Source organism: Balaenoptera musculus, chromosome 4, assembly GCF_009873245.2.
Source record: "Balaenoptera musculus isolate JJ_BM4_2016_0621 chromosome 4, mBalMus1.pri.v3, whole genome shotgun sequence".
Classification (NCBI taxonomy): Eukaryota; Metazoa; Chordata; class Mammalia; order Artiodactyla; family Balaenopteridae; genus Balaenoptera; species Balaenoptera musculus.
In genome coordinates, this window is record NC_045788.1 from 64,839,046 (window position 1) to 64,857,148 (window position 18,103).

Here is an 18,103-nt window from a genome sequence, read left to right on the forward strand (position 1 = left end):
GCTGCCTCCTCCAGTGCTGCTGAAAGAGGCGGGCGATAGGGTGCCCACAGCTCCCTGATGCCCAGTTTAAATCCTTTAGGGACTAAAAGGGAACTTGGCTCCAAATTTGCATAATCCAGCTGAAGGCACAGTCCCTGGCGAGAGGCAGCCTCTGCAGGGAAAAGGCCAGGTGATTTGGCAGCTGCTCCCAGCTCTGCCCCGAGGTCTGTGCCATCCTCGGATCCAATCATTTCCCACAGTGGCGCTCAGTCTTCTCACCCACACAGGGGAGGCCATGCTAGGTAACATCTAAGGGCTCTCCTGGCTGTAATCATCTTATGGTTCTTCAACCTGGAAATCGGATCACAGAGTGAAGAGCATGCAGCATTAAAACAGGCTGCTGGGAAGCAGAAGGAAAGCTTTCAGTGTTGAGCTCCAGACTTGGTACTTGCCTCCGAGTGGTGTTCGCCTAGGGAGGGGCCGGGAGAAACACCATTGGAACCTTTCTTGGAAGGGGGAAGTGTCCTCCACTAGCTGTGTGCAGAAGACCTCAGAAAGGACAAAACTCTGTCTTAGAGCCCTTGACTGAGAGCACTAGAAAGGCCATTTATTTATTTATTTATTTTTAGCACTCAGACACAGCTTTGCTTTATTTATTTATTTATTCCCCCCCCCCACACACACACACTGTATTTTATTTTTACAAGAGATAAATAAACTGACACCAAGCATTGTAAATGGAGGCCATTTATTTTTAAAAATCTGATTTCCTCATGGTACTCCTCATCTCTTACCTGAAACCTCTTGACACTGAATTAAGACAGCTCAGGCCCACAAATGGGAAATTAGTTGGCCAAGGAAATTACTGGCCTCAGGACCGGGCTGCTCACTCCTTGCTCACTCCCTCTCAGCAGTCAGCTACCAGCCAGGAGAGATGGGGGTTCGCGTGAGCTCCCGGGAACCGAACCAACTGAGGAGCTTATGGCCCAGTCCGGAGGGAATCTCTGGGAGACATTGTGTCATTGTTCCCAGAACAAATGACAATGAAGAAAAAAACAAAAAGATAGAGGGTGGAATTGTCAGGGTTTACCTGCTTGCTTTTACTCAAATGATGCAACCCCCTTAGGCCTAGAATCAGACTTTATTTGAGTGGGAGCCGTCTCAGCAGAGACCAATATGGCATCTTTCTGTACCACCGACCTGTTTTCTCTCAAGAAGAAACGCTTGCTATACAATCAGTGAGCACAATTACAACCTCACTTTTCTGCACATGGGTTGCTCCAGGAATCCCAGTGTAAGAGCTCACTAATGTATAAATGTATGTAGCTGTGGCCACATCACACACTGGCAGTTTCACTATGCATTGCTGCCATACTTTTTAATCTAGATAATACTTCCAAAAATAAAGGAATTTGTATTCCTTTATAAAATTAAATACTATGCGCCTGTATTCTGCAAACAAAATTGGCAAAGGGGTGGGGGATGAAAGAACAATTCCCCCTCTCCAATTTGGAAAGTGGGTTAATAAATACTTTTGTAAAATATTCATGATTTATATGTTACTTCTTAGAATAATAAGGAATGTCAATGGGGAACCTAAAAATAAAAGTAATGAAGAGTGAGGGAGGTGAACAGATATCCCTGGGGGCTTTTGAAAACTCTATGTACCCTTACCCCAGAGATTTCAATACATGGTCTTGAGGGGGATATACCCCCTCCACCCATTCTGGTTCTGGGAAGACCCCCTGCCATTGACAGCCATTGTTACTGATGGGAATATGTTGTCCCACAGGCATCTTGGTGCAAAAAAAAAAAAAAAAAAAAAAAAAAGAAGGTTGGGTAAAACTGAGATAGTGGTTCAGGATATTTATTTACTCAGGAACAAATCCAGGGGAAATGCAAGCTGAGTCCTGTCTTCTCCTCTTTCTCCACAATTCAAGGAACCAAGGAAGGTGCTACAGGGCAAAGCAAAGGTCCCAGGGGGAATCTTTTCAGTAGCGGTTAGGATGGCCTCTCCATCCCCAAGACGCAGGGCTCAGAGGCAGCATGGTCCAAGCTCCACTCTGGGCGAGAGGTGACCTCTGAGTGTCAGGGCATTCACATGGTCAGACCAGCCCACAGCTCTCAAACAGTGTGTGTAGTGAAACACCCTCTGGGGAAGATTTCACACCGCTCTGTTATCAGTTGGCAGCAGACAGGACAACAGCAGGCAGGCAAGATTCTATTCCTGCTGGTTTTCAAATTCTATGGGCTGTGCTTCCTAGGCAGCCCAAAGTCTGTATTAAGGGTGGCCATACCTACTGTCACTTTTTTTCAGGGCCTTTTTATGTTAGGCAGAGATTCGGTGAAGAATTGTCACACTATCTACGGGAAGAACATAAATAAAAAGAGGGAGGTGGAAGCAGGGGGCACTCTACACAAGGAAAAAAAAAAAAGAGGATGGGGTTTGAATAAGTGAGTTAGTGGTTCAGGAAGGAAGACTATAGAACTCTCTGCTGAAAAGAGACAGTTGGATTCAGAAGATCTGGAGATACTTTCAGCAGGTGCAGCCAGTGCTGACTTCTGTCCAATAAGTAGAGGGCCTCCATCAGAGTCCCCTAACTATACTGAGAACCTGTCAGTTTCTGATGAGCTCAACACACACAAAGAACCATGACTCCTCTCTGGGACAGTCATGGCAGAGCAAAAAGGAAGCTTGGGAAAGCTTATGCTGGCTCTTAAAGCTCCCATTCTGAAATGACATTTTTCACTTCTCCTCACATTCCATTGGCCAAATCAAGTCATGTAGCCAAGGCTGATTGGGCAGGGAAATATATTTTGCCAAAGGAGGGAGGGGGGCACCTTAAGGAGTGGTACCGAGCACTTTGGACAACAATAAAATCCATCACAGCATCCACCTGAATGATGGGCACTCTCCTGGAACAATGCAGCTAAACAGATTTTATGGTGCAATGTAGTCAGAAATGCTGAATTCTAACCTCTAACTTCTCTTAGACCTTCTCTGTGACCTCAGTGAAAGGGAGACCTGTAGAGGATGGAGACCACATGTCCTGAGTTCTCCAGAAGGATCTGCATTTCAAGGCCACTGCGATGTTTCCCTAGGAGAATACATACTTAGCAGACCATGGGGAACTGCGGTCAGTATAAGTTGTTGAACCGTACTCCAGACCCTTGAGAATCCAGCCCCAAAGTCCTAGAAAAATGGCTTTACTAAATTCCCTTGCATAGTTGGACAGAAAGACATATTTGTAAAAATGGTAATTAACAAAATAAAAGCATGCACTTAAACACTGCAGATTCTAACCACCACCAAGACTGTTCCAGAGGCGATCATACCTGAGTTTGGCAGCAAGGATGTTACTCTGTCTAGTTCCAGTTCTTGGAGGACAGGATTATAAAGACCAACCTTTCTGCTGACCACAACTAAAAAATACTGCTTAAAATATTGTTTATAAAAGCATTAATTATATAACAAGATCCTTTTGCACCATTAGGGCAAAATCTCCATGAAGGCAGGAACCCAGAAAGACGAGCAGAGCGCTAAAGCTGCTTTTACTCTGAAGGCACTTGTCAAATCAGATGAAATAGAGCTGCTGTATTTATCCCTTCAGAGGACCCAGCACAACAGGAGACACAGTCTAGGGTCCACCTAAGGCAGGGAGCATAATAAGAGACCCTCTGCCCAGAGGGCTGGAACCAGGAAGGGCAACACCTCCAGTGTAGCAATGAATGGGAAGCATCAGCCCCAGCCACTCCCAGAAGACTGCAAGGATAATTGCCTTGACCATGAGGAGGAAAACGTATTGGTTAGCTTCAGAATTGGATAAACACTTATAATGTTATGGGGATAATTACTAAATGAATAGGGACAGAATATATCTAAACTTTCATACTAACAGAGAGAAAATAATATAATTATTAGAAAACATATAATCCAAAAGAAAACAAGAAAGAAGAGAGAGATAATCAAAATACAGTGATACATGAATTCCTTGGTGGTCCCAGTGGTTACGACTCCGCGCTTCCACTGCAGGGGACACAGGTTCAATCCCTGGTCGGGGAACTAACATCCTGCATGCCGCACAGTGCGGCCAAAAAAACAGTAGAAGAAGAAAAAGAAGAAGGATCTTTAAACAAAATACAGTGAGGCATAGATAACAAAAAATCAGATAATGGCAAATAGATTAGCAAATACATTAAGTATAAATAAACTGAATGTCCAGTTATAAGTCAAAGATTGTCTGACTGAATTAAAAAACAAAATCAAATGACAATCCCAACAGAATATTATTAGACACCCATCTGACAGGCAAAAATGAAAATGTGTGATCAAGCTAAGGGCTGGTGATGTTAACAAGTAACATGAACTGCAATGTGTGGTTGGTGGAAATTTATATAACCCTTTTGGGGAATTTGTCACTGCCTTGCAAGGCTTAATATTCAAGAACCGTATGATCTAGCCATTATACTCCTGGGTGCATATCCTAGAGAAACTCTTTCACATTTTCACTAGATTACACCTATGATAATGTTCATACATCATGTTTGGAAGGATCCAAATCACATTCCGATGCATTTCATTCCACTTCTCTCTACCCTATTCCATTCCTCTACGTTCAATTCTATTCCTTCCCAGTCCGTTTTATTCTTTTCCATTTCCCTTTACAAATGTCCATCAACCAAAGGATGGACACACACACACTGGAACACTACAGAGCAATAAAAATTAGTTACTTCCACTCACATCAACATGATAAAATTTCATCTTACTTCTTTTTCTCCACTTCTATCATGTTGATGTGAGTAGAAGTAATTAATCTGTGATTTAATGAATTGATATATTAAATGTATATATGTTAAAATATTTAAATATATGAATAAAAGTATATATAGTTATTAAAGTAACTATAAGTTTTCTCCGTGGGAAGGGAGAGGGGTGCTTGTGTTAGGGGATTATTACATACTGTGAATGAAAGAGTTTTCAGGGGGCTGGCAAAGTCTTTCTGACCTAGGTGTTTGTTATGTAAGTTTTCAGTGTATAATTATTCTTTAAATTTTATGTGTTATGTCTTACGTACACTTCTGTATATAGGATATATTTCACAATTTACAGCAAAGTGGATACCACCTCCTGTCTGGGAGAGATCCCCTTTCCCATTGCTCAGATGGCCCCAAAGTACCAGCATCTAACAATGGCCCTTCTGAATATTTTCATTAAGATGGTCATAGATTTTAAAACTGAAAGAGGACTAGAAAAACCATCATCCCCCTACTCTGAGAAAAGCTTGGGCAGATGAGCAAAGGAAATTCAAATAAGGAAATAATGAGACAGTGCCTGGCAAATAGTCAGCTCTTAGTAAATATTCCAGGTTCTTCTTCCACAGCACCTGCCATACTATCATTGCATTTCCTCCACAAGTCCGATTATTCTTTGTTTTCTCCAATGACTAACAAAAACCTTACACAGTAGGTACTCAGTAAAATTTGTTTAATGAATGAATAGTGGTGAGACGTTACTGTATATAACCTTTACAATTTAGATTGAATGTAAATTTTAATAACACAGGAACCATAAAAATATGTCCCTACAGATCCCATAGCATATGGATTTGCATATTATAGAAGTACAATAGGTGTTGTGAATTCCATTCACTTCACAGCAACAAAGATTCTTTTAACATCCATGACGTGCTAGGATGGAAGCGAAGTGCCATGGGGGACACATAATTACGTGATCTGCCCACGTGGGCAGGAAACAGCCCTCAAATGGTGGGATTGAAGGGGCGCTCTAACACCTGCAGCTTCTTGGAATTAGGTTTACGATGCACAGGTCTGGAAGATTATTCTTCCAGGCATTGTAAGCTTAACACAATGCCAGTTATCAGAAAGGGGGAAAGCCCTGAATCTACCAAAAACTACCCTCAAAGAGGATATCTAATTTTTAAATAGAATTTTTATTTCACTCAGACATATCAGACTCGTCAGTCACTATGTATATAATGGACATAAAATTTCTAGTATTATTATTAAGAATCTTTCTGATGCAGCACCCAGAACTCTTGGTTTTAAACTTGGGGCAAACTGCCATTGACCTCAATGTTATAGGCCAAAAAGAATGCAAGACAGGTGTTCATTTTTTTAAAGATCTTTACTTCACATCAATTTTTAAAAATTTATTTATTTATTTATTTTTGGCTGTGTTGGGTCTTCGTTGCTGCGCGCGGGCTTTCTCTAGTTGCGGTGAGCAGGGGCTACTCTTCATTGTGGTGTGCGGGCTTCTCATTGCGGTGGCTTCTCTTGTTGCAGAGCACGGGCTCTAGGTGCCCGGGCTTCAGTTGTTGTGGCTCGCAGGCTTTAGAGCGCAGGCTCAGTAGTTGTGGCGCACTGGCTTAGTTGCTCTGAGGCGTGTGGGATCTTCCCAGACTAGGGGTCGAACCCGGGTTCCCTGCATTGGCAGGCGGATCCTTAACCACTGCATCATCAGGGAAATCCAAGACACGGTTCTTAAAACACCGTTTTTTACACGTATCCAGCTCAGCCTCAAGTTCACTAAATCCTTTCTCATCTTTTCTTAATATTAAAGTCTTTACATCTGTCTTTCCTCCTTTGCAACACTACAAGTTTTTCCTCTGAGCACACAATATATTTGGATAAATATGTGCACCACACATATTTAGAAGAGACTTCCAGAAGGGGTGATGCAAACCCTTGAAGAATGAGCAACTGACAGCTAAACAAAGAAGGGGGATAAATGTATTTAAAGTAGAGGAAACCATTGGCAAAGACTTCGAGGATGAAATAATCTAGAATCGTTCTTGAAACTCCACCGAGAGATATGTGGGACCTGGATTATAAAGGATTTTTCAATGTCATGCAAAGCATTAAGACTTTGTCTTAGAGGGAACATGGAATCATGGGAATCATTTTAAGCCTGAACTACCTGATCAGATTTGCACATCAATAGTGGGCCAGTAAAGGGCATTGCTCTCTCCCCCTTTCCCCAGGAATGGCTGGTGCTCCACAGTGCTGCTCCCATGACACTGTAGCCCTGGGCTCTGATCTGTCTAACTTCTTGCGAATCCACACCCCTCTGCAGGAGGGATGGGGAGAACTTTCACTCTGTCATACAAAAAAACTCTAGAGAGTTTTGCTCTGCCAGTTGAGACCTACTGGATTCAGTGTCATGAGAAAATAGAGAAATAAATAGTTTACAATGTTTATACTGGAAAGCAATTAATACTCAGAATTTGAACATTAAACGTTTTAATCAGTTTATATTGTCAATAAAGCTTCTATGGATTGTTTTCCAACAATGGAGATCCATGTGAATAAGAAATAGATACACTGATGCTTATGTTTGCATTAGTACATCAGTATTTGTCAAATGAACACAGACACCCCGAAGACATACATATCCATCAAGTTGCCTAATATCTCCTACTTAGTTTTTTTTTTTTGAGACAATCTTTGTTTTTATTTTATTTTTTATAGTTTTTAATTTTATTTTATTTTTAATATTTTAACTTTATTGGGGGTATAGTTGATTTACAATGTTGTGTTAATTTCAGGTGTACAGCAAAGTGAATCTGTTATATATATATATATATGTATATATATATATATATATATATATATATATATATATATATATATATATATCCAATCTTTTTTAGATTCTTTTACCATATAGGCCATTACAGAGTACTGAGTAGAGTTCCCTGTGCTATACAATAGGTCCTTATTAGTTATCTATTTTGTATATAGTGGTGTGTATGTGTCAATCCCAATCTTCCAATTTATCCCTCCCCCTGCCCTTACCCCCTGGTAACCTTAAGTTTATCTTCTACATCTGTAACTCTACTTCTGTTTTGTAGATAAGTTCATTTGTAGATATATTTTAGATTCCACATATAAGCGATATCATATGACATTTGTCTTTCTCTGTCTGACTTATTTCACTCAGTATGACAATCTCTAGGTCCATCCATGTTGCTGCAAATGGCATCATTTTATTCTTCTTTACAGCTGAATAATATGTCATTGTATATATGTACCACATCTTTATCCATTTCTCTGCCGATGGACATCTAGGCTGCTTCCAAGTCCTGACTATTGTAAATAGTGTTGCAGTGAACATTGGGGTGCATGTATCTTTTCAAATTATGGTTTTCTCCAGATATATGCCCAGGAGTGGAATTGCTGGATCATATGGTAGCTTTATTTTTAGTTTTTTAATGAACCTCAGTACTGTTCTCCATAGTGGCTGTACCAGTTTACATTCCCACCAACAGTGTAGGAGGGTTCCCTTTTCTCCACACCCTCTTCAGCATTTATTGTTTGTAGATTTTTTGATGATGGCCATTCTGACCAGTGTGAGGTGATACCTTGTTGTAGTTCTGATTTGCATTTCTCTAATAATTAGTGATGTTGAGCATCTTTTAATGTGCTTTTTAACCATCTGTATGTCTTCTTTGGAGAAATGTCTAATTAGATCTTCTGCCCATTTTTTGATTGGGTTGTTTGTTTTTTTGAAATTGAGCTGCATGTGCTGTTTGTATATCTGAGAGATTAATCTCTTGTCGGCTGCTTCGTTTACAAATATTTTCTCCCATTCTGAGGGTTGTCTTTTCATTTTGTTTATGGTTTCCTTTGCTGTGCAAAAGCTTTTAAGTTTAATTGGTCCCATTTGTTTATTTTTGTTTTTATTTTCATTTCTCTAGGAGGTGGATGGAAAAAGATCTTGCTGCGATTTATGCCAGAGAGTGTTCTGCCTATGTTTTCCTCTAAGAGTTTTATAGTGTCCAGGCTTACATTTAGGTCTTTAATCCATTTTGAGTTTATTTTTGTGTACAGTGTTAGGACGTGTGGTCTCAGAACTTAATGAAGCTCAGGTTCTTCATATCTCATGGCGGAAAGAATTCAGTGAGAGACAAAGTGATAGGTAAGAAGTGGATTTATTTAGAGAGAAACGCACTCCACACACAGAGTGTGGGCCATCTCAGAAGGCGAGAGGCATCTCCTACCTAGTTTTTAAAAGATGATATAGGAGGACAGGAAAATCTTAATGTGAATTTATGCCAGTAAGCATGGGACAGAGAGTTTGAAAACAACTTATGCTAGAGAGTAAATTCTGTGATGATAAAGTAGATGCTGCAGGTGCAAAAGGCATTACAATTACTTAATTTGCTTTGCTCCCTGCACAATTAAGCAAAGTCCAAAAGGGTGAGGGGACTCTAAGGTCCAGTCCAGAATGGTTTCAATGTCCAAGGGGACCTATTGATGGAAACCAGTCAGAGTACAACACCAAACTCATGGGTAGCTGCAGTTTCCACATGGGAATCCAGGTCATTCTTCTGAGAGACTTTATATGATGCAAGAAACAGCAGAAGCCACAAACCAATTCTTGAGACATCAGGAACCGGCCAAGAAAACAACAGATTATTTCTTCACCTTAAAATCTAGTTGGGAGGAAAATCCTGATAAACCTCAATTATAATAAAAGTTAATAGTGACAGAGTGCTTACTTTACGTCATGAGTTTTTCTTAGTATTTTACATATGTTAATTTATTTAAGCACACAAGAACCCTATGAGGTCAATACTCTATTTATTATCCCCATTTCACATATGAGGAAACTGAGGCATCGGAAGGCTAAGTAATTTACTGGCAGTCACATAGTTAATAAGTGACAGTTCCAAGATTTGGACCCAAACAGTCTGGCTCACCAACTATGTGCATTTTATCCAGTAAGCTTTTCCCTAGGCCCAGTTTTAAAAGTAATAAGCTCATTGTAAAATGTTAAGCAATACAACAATATATTAAAGAATAAACAAAAGTTCAACATTCTCTTCACCTCACCTCTCCCTGCCCTTCATTTTTTTGTCCAGTGAATATTGGTAAAAATTTAGAATTTTTGATTACAGAATGTGTTTGATTAAAAATAGAATCATAACATTTTTAAGTGTTGTACAGCACTGATATGTTTCCAGTTCGGTACATAATGATTCATGAGATACGGGGCCTTGTTCGTGAGCCTGTGTTCGACCCATCCAGCGCCAGCATCAGCACCTCAGCTGCAACATCTCCTTGTGCCTTGCACGTGCAGTACCTTGTGATGTCATTAAAATACTGCCTCTGTGTGAAAAACGACTATCAAAAGAAGGAGGAAACTTTATTAAAAGGTGAAAAACTGGTTAATTTGTGATGTGAGGTCATGCTTTGGCAACCCACAATTCTCCCTGACTGTAATTCCAGTAAGAGCCAGAAAGCTTTTGTAAACATTTCTGAGTTTTCAACTTGGGGATTCTTGGAAGTTCAGGTAAAAACAGTCTCTGGCAGTGTGAAGGGTCTACTTTTAGCATAAAGCTCTCTATGGAGAGCCGGAGACCTGCGTATACTTATCTCAAATTTGTAATAACCTAGGATCAATCACTTTCATTCCTGAGCATTGATTTTCTATTTCCAAATGTCAAAAGTCCTCACCACCCCAGCCCTGTTCGCTGCTGAGATTTTGGTGTCTAGAGGCACCGTGACAAGCAAAGTGGTCTCACCAAGCCTAATACAGATGTCCATCCCCTAACTTTACTGTTTCTATGTATCTTTGTCCCTGTTTTGGTGTGCTTTTGCTTCTGGAGACCCATAGCTTCCTCCAGCTTTGTCTTACAGATTTAAGGGAATCTAGGTATTATCCACCGTGAGGTATACTTTTTAATCCATTAGTAAACAGTTATTGACTCCTATTAGTGCAGAGTGAGGCTCTGAGGCTACTGGGATGAACAAAACACAGTCCCTGCCCTTCTGGATTCCATCTGGGGCAGCACAGTGTTGCCTTTGTGGCCATGAAACAATCGCACCTTCACTGCCATGACATTCTATCCATGAACCTGTAGCTCTCTTGTTAGAATAAACTCCTGCTTCTTCTTCTTTGACCGGTGAATTGTTTTAAGGGTTTTTTTTTGGTTTGTTTTTTAGTTTACAGACAAATGGAATTTTTCCAGTTCTCTTTTTTTAATTGATTTTTAGCTTAATTGCATTGTTTTGAGAGAACGTCTATATGATACCAAATCTTTGACATTTTCTGAGGCTACTGTTGTCCTTTCTTTATTATACTTTTCTGTATTTAGTTTTTAAAAATTTGTATTAAATATATTTAGAGAGACAGTATAATATTAAAATTAAAACCTCAGACTCTAGCACCAGATCTGGATTTTAATCCCAACTCTGCCAGTTAATGGCTGCGTAAAATTGGGTGATTATCTGTCTTCATGTCTGTAAAGTAGGGATAGTAATAGAGACCACTCCAATTGGTTATTGAGAGGATCAATGAGCTCATAACTGTACAGAGCTAAAAGCAATTCTTGGCACATAGTGAATGCTCAATAAATGTTATTTATTATTATTATTTCACTATATTATATTGCTATTAGTCTATTCCATTTATAGAACATTCTCAAAATGACAAAATTATATAGATGGAGACTGGGATGAAGGGAGGAAGAGGATAACTATGAAGGGGTAGCATGAGGGATTTTTGTGGTGATGGGACAGTTGTGAATCTTGGTTGTGGTGGCCATAAATCTCTACAGGAGATAAAATTGCATAGGGCTGTACACACATACACACACACACACACACGCACACACGAGTACATGAAAAACTCGTGAAATCTGAGTAAGATCTGTGGGTTATACCAACTGCATCACCTTCCTGGCTTTGATATTGTGCTCTAGTTAAATAATATGTTACCACTGGGGGAAGCTGGGAGAAGGGTACACGAACTTCTATGTACTACTTTTGTGACTTCCTGTGAATCTACAATTACTTAAAAGTAAAAAGTTTCTTTTAAAAAGATCCTAGAACATTGTGAATATTCAATAAATGTTATTTAGTATTATTATTTTGTCATAGCTGTTTTTCAAGTTTTTCTGCATTCAAAACATGTATTAATTTCAGAATTAAATACACAGCAATAAATGTTATTTTTAAAAGGAAGATTGTGCTTCAGCAAAGTTACAAATTGTTAAATATATAGAAACTCTGAGCCCCTTGTGAACTGTTAAGTAGGTTAGAGTTGAGAGGTTTGTAAGCCCCTCTTGAACTGTGAAAATATCAGGAGGCATGAGCAGGGAAGCCCCAGAGCTTGGGTGTGTGAATGTTGGCCTACTGGCTGCAGGAAACACTGGGAACAACAGATGAAAAAGGGCCAGCCTCCAGCAATTAGAACTCCGTGGTCTGGATGCCTGAATTCTATTCCCAGGACACCCCCAGTGAGAGCAATCGCCCATCTCTGTCTCCCAGCTACATAGGCTGGAAAAGCCAGAGTCATGGTTTCCAGAAGGGGCCTGGGAGACTGACTGAAAAGACAGTCTTTTCATTTAGAGCCAGAAAATGAGGGCCAGGGAGAAGCTTCCTGACCAAGGCCAATGACCTTGAGTCAGCCAGAGCAGTTTGCCCTGGATCTCACTGCGTGGAGCCCAGGTCAGCAAGGATTGGCTGATGTCCTCCACCTACAACTTCCCAGGGTCACTGAGGATGACCAGGGGAGCACAGCTTAGGTCCCCCCACCACCAGGCCCTTGGCATTGAAAGTGAGCGACAAGGCAGTCAGTCCACACCTGGTACCAGGCACTCAGAGTTCAGGGCAACGCTCTGACATAGGGGGTGAGCTCCATGCCATGCCTAGTGGCTTCTCTGTTTACATTAAGTTTGTGATTTTAACCCAAAGAGAATTCCAGTTCTGAGATCCTGAACTCTCTTCTTAGCCTGTGTTGTGCAGTCGGAAAAGCTATGCACTAGGGTGCATGAAGATAGCACAATGATGCAGAATTAATTTTTAACTCATCCGCCAGCACACAAAGGTATTGCCTGCGTGAGCTGAGCCCCCAAACGCAGTCAGAAGGCAAAGGTTCCCTTTCCAGGCCACCGCTTCCTCATCACACGTTCTTTCTATCCTCAGATTCTTCATCTGCCAAATGGGATTCTTTCTTTCTTAATTGGCAAGATGACAGAGGATTAAGAGAGCTCTTGGAAATGAAAGCTCCTGGTGATCTCTAAACTTAATTATTCTTATTCGTGTCATCTCCTTAGCCCCTGCCTCCTGCCAGGGTTCTACTAGGGATCGGTCTCTTTTTCCTGAGAATTGGTAAATGACCCCCTCCTTTCCAAGGAGAACTGCAAACACGAAACTCAAAGGAATTCCTTTCTGAGAGGAAATTTACACACTCAAGTAGGTCTCCGCAGGAGAGACTTGGGGGCCAGAGGACCTCAAATCACATCTCACAGGACACCAGCCAATTCTGCTGGATGGCTTTGCTGAGGTGAAGGAGAGCTATAGGAAGAAAACAGGCACAAAGGCATAAGAGGCCGATTGGAAGAAATAGCCCTGACCCCATTTACACCTTCCTACTTTCCGGGAACCAGTGGCACCTGCGGCCTTAATGACTTGGTCTACCCTGCCACCTTGTGGCTGTTTTCTAGACTGCACAAATAGAACTGCCTCAAACAATCTGGGTGCCAAAAGAGCTATAAACCCAACTGGAACCCTTAATCACATGCTCACTCTCTCAGTCCGCCATTCAGCAAACGTATACAGATGCTCACAGTGTTCCAGGCTGAGGAAATTCATGGATGGATGGTCTTTAAAGAGTTCCCAGGGTGGGGGAGAGTAGAAGGAGAAAAATGACATGCTAAGCAGAAAGCGTGGTGTATACAAAGACACTGAAGCCTGGTATGTTAGGGAAATGATGCATTTATCTATGAGCCTGGAAGATAGGGAGCACCAGGTAGGAATAGAGGGAGATGAGGTGAAGTCCCACTCTCAGCAAATGATGTGTGTGAACCCCCAAGAAAAACGAGATGGACACAAGCCGCCCCTGGAATAAGTTCAGGGGTACAGGAGCTGTCCTACCTACACAAAATGACCCCAGACTCATGTGATCATGCCCTTCTCTCTTGAGATTCATAGCAGACCCATACTCCTGACTCTTCCCATGATCAAAACCAATTTCTAAATGGAATAGGACCTTAGAAAACTCTCAAGCTTGAAAGGCACCTTAGAGTCATTTAGACCAACTCTCCCCACAAGTCAACATCACTGCAACTCATCGTGCAGCTTCTGCTTAATCATCTCAGGGATGCGCCCAGGAGCCCGCCCAGAGCCCATTCCGTCCTTAGCTATGCGAAACTCCTTCATTCTATGCCGCTGAGTTCCTCCTTTTTATAATTCTTGGCCCAAGTTTCACTCTCCAAGGGTCACACTGAAGAAGTGATTTGATATAGGAAGATATATGAAGCAGGCAATCATTTACGGGCTGTGCTCAGGTCTGTGGAAATAGAAAATCATGGCAGTGATTTTAGTGGAAAGAACACTGACTTGGGTGTTGGGAGAGCCGTGTCCGAGTCCTGCTAGAAGCTTTGCTTAATGTCACTTGGCTTCCTTTTATATATGATGAAGGGGCTGGATTAGAGTGGAGATTCTCCCCTCTGGCTGCATGAGTGTCGCTGGGGGGCAGGCAGCAGTACGATTACACGCTGTCTATGGCAGAGAGCCGGATTAGGTCACCACCAGGGTCAGTGCAAACACTCCACGACGTTTCAAAATACCATTAACTATAATAGCCTCCTGTTCCTGTTACGGGGCTTTTATCAAACCTGTAATGGTCTGTATACACATTCTTGGTGATCCCTATTCCATAGAGACCTACATGGAGCTAGATTTTTCTTCCTTCTCCATAACGGAAATGTGGTTGCTCACTGAGCACAGTTAGTTGGTCCCCTAGCGCTCCTCTGAGGTGAGACCCCCCACCACCACCACCTCGCATTGATAAGAGAGACACAGCTGGTTAGAGGGAAAACAGAAGAGGCTTTGCCCGACCTCAGCCAAGTGACCTGGCCTCTTCGTCTTGAAGAGGTCAAGTAAGCCCCCCGCCACCAGTGGTTTTTTGTGACATGACTGAGACCACGGTACAAAGCCCGGTGCCTGGAGTCAAGAAGTCCCTCCAAATCTCAGTTCCCTTCACCTTAGACAGCCGGGAGAAGGCTCAAAGCAGAGGTGAGGGTGGTGCCACTCCTGAGAACATCTCACCAACCCCCTCCCACAGACAATTCTTGTCCTGGTTGAAATATGTCCCTCCCCCCCCAATTCTTATGTTGAAATCCTAACCCCCAGGACCTCAGAATGTGACCTGATCTGGAAATAGGGTCGTGCAGATATAATTAGTTAAGATGAGGTTATTAGGGTGGGCCTACTCCCATTTGATTGGTATCCATATAAAAAGGGGAAATGTGGACACAGAGACACACACATAGGGAGAACACCGGGTAAAGATGAAGACAGAGATCAAGGTGACACTTCTGCAAGCGAAGGAGTCCCAAGGATGGCCAGGAAACCACCGGAAGCTAAAGGAGAGGACTGGAATAAGATGCTACCTCACAGCCCTCAAAAGAAACCAACCCTGCCGACACCTTGATCTCAGACTCCTAACCTCCAGAATGGTGGGACAACACACTTCTGTTGTCCTGGCCACTCAGTTTGCGGTACTTTGTTAAGGCAGCCCTAGCACACTTAACCACCTCCAGAAATGGCTCCTATTGGTGACATTGAGGAGGAGAGCTCTTTTCAGACAGAAGGAGGCACTGCAGTCCCACAGAAAGGAGGGAGATGCTTGCCAGCTCTGGGAGTGCTTCCGCCCAGCCCCCAGCTCCGCAGGCCAGCTACCCCTGTGCTGCCCTGAAAGAGCAGTTTGCCATCCGAGGTCCCCCTGCTCAAAGCCCCCGAATCCTCAAGAACATCATCTTGTAGCCACAATGGTATGTCTCTTCATGTCTGTTTGTGATTTTACTTCCATATTAGTCCATGTTTTGTCTTCCCAGAGTGACCGCACACTCCCTGGAGGCTAGGACCATGTTACAAACCACCTGGGAGTCAGGACCTCTTTGATAAAAATTCTGGGTGTGACCTTAGGCATGTCGCCTTTCCCATGGCTTCTGCACCTGTAGACTAGCATCATAATCACTAAGGCCCCTGCAGTCATGCTATTCCGTGATTCTGATTCTAAGCATGCTTGATATTTAACCAACCTGCCTGTTCGAAGTACAAAAGGGAGGAGAGACCCAGGAAACTCATCTCTTAAATGTACTGAGAAGCCAGTCCCTTGGGGTTACATGAGTCAGAATCATTTAATAAAAGGGCAAGACCCCAGGGGCTTAGGGGTAAGACAGCTTTCCAGGGGCTCCAAGCCCCACTGAGTGCCCTTCTTAGACTCCAGGACCCTCCTGCTTCAGTGCCTGCCTTTCTAGAAGCCACTTCCTTAGTGACGCTGAGGCTTTCTCCTCCTTCAATGAAGGTGCGTGGCCCTGGATACTATGTCCCGTGCACCCACCAAGGGCGGGGCTGCTGTGTGCCTTTTAGAAGCCTCCTGCCACTGCTTTGAAGGCTAGGAGGAACACGGTCTTTCCATGTGGTTGAAGTATGTTGGATGGACCACTCTTTGTGTCTTCCCTGGGAGGGATCACAGCATGCCTCAGCCTGAACCCAATCTAAGAGTGCTGAAGGGCCTTCCTGATGGCTGACACCTCAACTGGATACCTGTGTAAATTGTGCTCTTTCAGTTCCAGGAAGCAGGGACTCACACAGACCAGACCAAGTATGGTGGGTGATATAGGAGTAGAGGCAGAGACCTTATTATGAAGCGGTTATAAAAGGGATGGAATCTTCTAGAATTCTGAAACCAGAATCCCCCAATCAATGGCAAGCTTCCTAGAACGTGGTACTGGAAGGGCATTCTAGTTGCAAGCCTTCTCCAGGGACCTCACTGTGGTGCCATTAATGAAACCCAGCTTCTCTCCAGAGGGTCAGCTTCTCTCTGCATCATTCTCCTTCTCTTCCTTATCCCATTTCTCTTAGTGTTTTGCAAAGCATGTCTCTGGTAGAATACGAGACAATTTCTAGAAGGCATATGAGTGAACATTTTTATTTTGAATACTAACTCTATTTTTATTTATATGGGGAGAACCATATCTTAAAAGTGAGTCGATTTAAAGAAAAATAGTGCGTAAATATTCAAGGTATGATGTTACAGCAAAATCATGAAGGTGGATCACAAAGGACCGAAATTCGAGAAACACTGGACTGGCTGGTCATCTTCATGTTTCACTACAAAGCCCCAGGACACAGGATCTCATGGCCCAGCTCATCAGCACCCCCTCTCAGGCAGCACTTTACCTGCTGTGATAGGCTACAGGCCTGCCTGTGGGATCCAGTGTCCATCCTTAGACAAATCAGGGGTCAGGGAGGGCGGTCACATGGTATGAAATGTGGCTGCCCAAGGTCTGACTCTTCCTCCAGGGCTGGGGACAAGGCAGTTTCTTTCAGAAAATTCTGTGTACAGGTGTAGTTTCATGCGTTATTATGGGCCCCTGGTTCCATTGTAACTCCTGGCACTGCTGTTGTTGCGGAGTTTCTGAGGTTTCCATCCCTCTGTCACCTCTACTCTGAGGAGTGGTTGTGAGATTGAATGTGATCATTGATACCAAGGTGTTTTGAAAATCATAAGCACCTCACAAATGCAAGATGTTATTACCACATTTAATAAATATACTACTGTGAGTGACAGACAGAGGAATGGGAACCCAGGTTCCAAAGGAAATAGCTCATTTTTCCCAAGAAAAGGAAATGATTGAAGTTCTACCAACAAGCAGTTGTGTGAACTCAGATTAGTTGGCCACTTCTTAGCTGTGTGACCTTGGACAAGTCCCTGCCTCAGTTTTCTTATTTCTAAAATGGGAACATTTGTGACTGTGCTTCCTTCCCTCAGGGTGGGGTCAGGGGCAGGGGACTGCCCTCCACTCTCTGCCCCAGTGCACCCTAGTTTCTTTTTTTTTTGTGATACCAATCACTTGTATTTATTTCAGGACATAATATACTATTTTGACCCATGGACGATACTAAACTATAATCCTGTTAAGTATCTATAGGATATTTTATTTTTGTAAAGATAGGTCCTTAAAAAAAAAAAAGACAGATTAATAACATACCAAAATTAGATTAAAAACATAGGACATTTCTTTCATTCTCTGTCCTAGTGTTAAAGATGTTACAAAGACACACAGAATATCACCCAGCTGGT